This window comes from Schistocerca serialis, chromosome 12 (assembly GCF_023864345.2).
Source record: "Schistocerca serialis cubense isolate TAMUIC-IGC-003099 chromosome 12, iqSchSeri2.2, whole genome shotgun sequence".
In the NCBI taxonomy this organism is placed as follows: Eukaryota; Metazoa; Arthropoda; class Insecta; order Orthoptera; family Acrididae; genus Schistocerca; species Schistocerca serialis.
Genome location: NC_064649.1, coordinates 5,605,937 through 5,611,070, shown reverse-complemented (window position 1 = coordinate 5,611,070; position 5,134 = coordinate 5,605,937). Strand labels below are relative to the sequence as shown.

General features: G+C 47.0%; 1 non-coding gene across 1 annotated transcript; it reads left to right on the top strand.

Moving 5' to 3' along the window:
• The first annotated feature begins 4,803 nt into the window (after positions 1–4,803).
• On the top strand, positions 4,804–4,876 carry Trnar-ucu (transfer RNA arginine (anticodon UCU)). Its single transcript has one exon. It is a non-coding gene; the product is annotated as a tRNA-Arg (tRNA).
• The last annotated feature ends 258 nt before the right edge of the window (positions 4,877–5,134 follow it).

The window sequence follows — 5,134 nt, the reverse complement described above, 5'->3', positions numbered from 1 at the left end:
ATGGTCCGAATTCTGGCCGTACGAGCGTCGTTGAGAATCAGTACTGCGACTGGATCTGCTCTCGTCCAAGAAGAGTACTCGGCGCCACTGCAGTCGCTGTGCTGTTGGCGCCATCGCGAAAGGTGCCGCTGCAGTGCAGCTGCCACCGGGTTCAATCAACACCACCCAGACTACAGGCCTGCGGCGCACACTTGTGACGTCACGTACTGATGGCCGGGTCCGCATCGGAACTCTGCAGGTATACCAACTTTACGAGTTTTAGAGCTGAGACTGCATAGAGATTCTCGTGCTTTCCTCTTCCACATGTCCTTGTAATGAAAGTACGGAAATTGATATCAGTGCGTAAAGTAACTGAGCAAAACTGCCCTATGTTATTTCAAGATGTAAAATTATTTTGACGATTTGCCTTAAATACGCGTTTCTAGGGTTGAATACAAACTGTAATTTTAAATTCTGTCTTCTACCTCAGGAGGTACGCTTTCTTGTAGTAAAAAAATCGGCAATATGCAACAACAATGAGACGTTTTCGGTTTTAAATAAAGCAGCTGCAGCTCCTACAGAATTTAAGAATTTGTTTCCCCGGTTATTTTCGTAAATTTTCCTCTCTACTTCAAAATTTGCTGATCTCACACGAAACTCAGATCATTCGACGAAATGGAGCACCTCCTTTCATAAGTTTAATAAATCAAAAAACCCTGTTTCTACAGAACTTTAGAACCTTAAACATGAAAAGATTGTTTCTCCTATATCACTGATTGAAATTCGTGTCACAGAGTGCTGTTAATTTAATCATAGTGCAACTACCTCGAAATTCTGCTTTCTATACTGCTTAATCTGTCGAACACTGAATTCATTAAAGCAATTTTATAAGGTAGTTTACTCAAATTGAAATTATTTGGAGATAGCTGTATATGTAAAACTGAACAAAATCATTCTGTAGCTCCTCCAAATAAAATTACTGGAAAGTCAATAATCAGGTAGGAATGATGAGGAATACTAAACATTTTCGAGTCACTCTAATTAATATAACTATTATGTGTGACAATAGTTGCAAATATGAGAGACATTTCACAGGCAGCTTCGTATTAACCTCGCAGCAATGGTTCAGAATTAAGAAAGAAATGATACTGGTACATGATACAAAACTGCTTTTAAAATCAATTGGCGAATGTGGTGCAATGGAAACAAATAACACACTACAAATTTTTTGTTATTTACTTACCCTTGAATGGCGCGTAGACACAAATTCTTGTCTGGGAATAGCTGCAATCCAGCGATTTCTCAACTTGACACATTTGGGAAATCGAAACATGTGCACTTTCATGCCTTTTTGCGACATATAATTTCCCTGGCAAAAGGGAACGCAGCACTTGTATCCCATACTTCGAAGAACTGTAGGCGAATACTGTATGAAATGTATATCACTTTCACGTGGCACACACTTTCAACACGACATACACACCAACAGGACTGCCGACTGAAGATCAGGTGGCCAACAGTTTGTGATGCCACGTGCCAATATGGCCTTGTATCTAGAAGGCTTTGGTTCAATGCACTGGCCGCTAGGCAAAGACGCCACACCCGTGCGGTCGCCTTACCACGGTGCAGGGCGACTATTTGCGTGGCTGCCGTTGCACCCGCTGTGTGTCCAGGTTTCCTTGTTGTGACAAGTCATGTGCTGCTGTAATTAACCACGGTCGACCACCACCTCTGCTTCCGGCAGCAGTGGCTGCAGTTCAGACCCTCCCACTGCTGTGAGCAGCACCGTTGGGCTGCGCTCACCACACCGCGCCCTTCTCCCCCTTCCCCGATGATTCCTTCCCGTGTCGAGTCACCCACATGTTTAATTGCGTAGGCTTCCGCGGCCAGAGTCAGTCGACATAAAAGTTTTCTGGCTATGGTACCGCGTCATTATGTAAAAAACTACTGCTGCTGGAGAAAAACAGGAGAACAGAGGGCACACTGGGGCACAGAGTATGTCGCAAACCTACACATACAGACAGGTATCTGCACGCCCAATCCTACCACCACCCAGCGCAGAACAACTCCGTCATCCGTTCTTTGGTAATCCGTGCGCAGCGCCTAAGTGATGCTCGAAACATCACACCTGAGCTGAAAAGGCTACGCACAACGTTTGTAGCCAATGGCTACAGCCATAAGTCGATAGACACAGCATTGCCGACGAACACAAACAAGGAAGATAAGCAATAAATAGACAAACTGCAGCCAACAGTGCTCTTACCGTATGTGAAAAACGTCACTGACCGAATAGGCAAACACCTTCGTCGCGTTGGGGTGCAGCCTGTCTTCTGTAGTGGTCGCAGGATCCAGGACGTGCTAGGCTCCACTAAGGACAAGGTGGATGCATTAGACACTGCAGGCGTTTACAAGGTGGAATGCGAATGTGGAGAGGCATACATCGGCGGGACTGATAGGCCAATAGCAACGCGCATTCGGGAACACGAGCGTTATATTCGTCTAGGGCAACACAACAAATCCGCAGTGGCAGAACATCCGGCAACACTGCGGAAAAGAAATCAAATTCAGCGAAGCCTGTGTGTTGGCCAAGCAGCCAATTATCACGAAACGCAAAATCATAGAGGCCATCGAAACACTTAAACACCCTAACAACACGAACAGGGAGGATGGACTCAGGCTTGCCCCAGCTTGGCTGCCAGCAATCAGAGCCCAACAGGCCGCACTGCCAACACGAGGCACGAGCACTAGCGGCGAGTAACTGCCGACGTCCAGCAGTTGGTAAACAGCAGCCGACTTCTCATTCGACGGAGACCACCAATCACGGTACACAACACGAGAGCCAATGGACAACAGAGGTAACGTTGTCCCTCCACCGCAACAGCCTATTAAAATAAAGTTCCCTCTGCTTCTTCCTTAAGTGTCCAATGAAACTAACGTAATGGCATGCGCCGTGAACAGTAACAACAAAATATAAAGGACACTGCGCAGCTAGAACGCACCATTAGACCCAGAAGAAGGCCGCTGCAACCGTGACCGAAACGTTGGTTTTTCTCCAGCAGCAGTTTTTACATTGTGACGCGGTACCATACCCAGAAAACTTTTATGTCGACTGTCCACCCAGATGTTGTCTCCGGGCCATGAGCACCATAGCTTACCTTAACTGCTCGCTGATTGACACACACAGTGCCTTTTTCCAGTTCCTTTATTTGTCTCGTAGCACCAGCACCATTTGGCGCCACGGTCACGCTTACCTCACACATATGACGTCCAGTCTTCTGCGCACAACTTGGAGACTTCTTACAACACGCTCCCACCATTTTGATTCATTTCCACCGAGTAGTTAATGCATTTCAACTAGGTATCCCTAAAGTTTTGGGGAGTAGGGTACCGGCGTGAATCGGACCAGAAACTTGACGATACTCTGCATACTGAGATACTGTCGAGTCTCTTAGTGAGGTGACACAGAAATTTTTATACTTGGTAACGCTCGAAAATCTCCAGATCTTCGAAGCAGACTTTTCCGAGGTTTTTTTTTTTTTTAAGGAGTGTCTCCTTCAGATTTAGGGAACTGATACGCGGGCTCTGGCCTTCAAGTCTTATAACTGTCTACAAAATGGGGCAGAACAGAGCAGTCCACGAAGTAGCGCTCCATCGTCAGTCCGCGTTGCAGACCGCACTCTGTGTTGGCCTGAGCTGCTGCCTCTACAAAATTCTCAGAACGGGCTGCCCACCTTCTGTCCTCCCATTAATGCTCGACCCGAGAAGAGGTTGGCACCACATCTCCAGTCTTCACGTCTTTCTGACTCCTTATGCATTTCTGTGTACTAACTACAGCTCACTTCTTTCGTGTGTGTGATGATTTACTACGTCACGACCGCGAAAGGCTACCTACCGTACGTACAGGAAGCACACTGCAGTTACTCGTATAAGAGTCGAAGGGCATGAAAGGGAAGCAGAGGTTCAGAAGGCGCTGACACAAGATTGTACCCTATCTGCTGCGTTATTCAGTCTGTACATTGAGGAAGGAGTAAACGAGAGGCATATTTGGACGGAATAAAAATTCAGGGGAAAGAAATAAAAACTTTGAGGTTAGCTTTTGACGTTTTAATTGTGTCCGAAACGGTACGGGACTTGGAACAACAGTTGAGGGGAGTGGATAGTGTGTTGAAAAGATGTTGCGAGGTTGAGCGCCAACGAAAGCTAAGGGAGGGCAGTGGAGTGTAGTTGAATTATGACGGCCGATGTTGAGGCAACTGGATTAGGAGACGAGTCAGTGTAAGCAATAGACGAATTTCGCCATTTGGACAGCAAAACACCTAACGACGACAGAAGTAAGGAAGTTATGAAATCCAGACCGGTAATATCGAGATCAGATTTTCTGGAAAAGAAACGCTATTTAACATCTAATATAAATTTGAGTGTCAGGAGGGCTTTTCTGAAGGTAATTGTATGGAGGGTAGCCTTGTACAGAAATGAAACGCGGGCGGTAAGGACTAGAGGCAAGAGGAGAGTAAAAGATTTAGAAATGCGGTGCGCAGAACAATGGCCCTTGGTGGAGTCCTTCTAGACAAAGACCGGAGGAAGCCGTTGTATGACTGCTGCCTTCTGATATCCCCTTGTCGCAGCTTAGCAACATTTTTCTGTTCGGGTTCTCACACGAGCGCAGAGACAATGGCTGTGGGGAAACCGCGTCCCCGGGGCTGAACGGCGAGCGGCACTGTGCTGACGTCACGGAGGACAGGTCGCCTATCTGGACCGGTACCGCCGGCTCAGCGACCGGTTAGGTGTGGGGGTGTCTCCTGCCAGGGGTGGGAATCGCACGTCGTCCCTTTGGCGCAGCGGATAGCGCGTTGGACTTCTAATCCAAAGGTCGCGGGTTCGATCCCCGCAAGGGATGAAAATTTTTAATACGTGCGCCTACAAGTCATGGGCTACTCGTAGCCTCACACTTCCGTTCTGCGGCGTAATACAGACATTGGGCTAAGTGGCTTGCTTAGCCGTGCCGGTTGTCTCCAAAAGCGTAACACACATCTGATTATGTATTTCGGTCTCAGACTTCAATGACTTTTAGACAGAAAAAGTTCCGTTTTACTCTCTTATTGCTCTGTAGGTGTTGGTGCTTCCCCATTCGTTTGCATTTGAAACCAGACTTTTC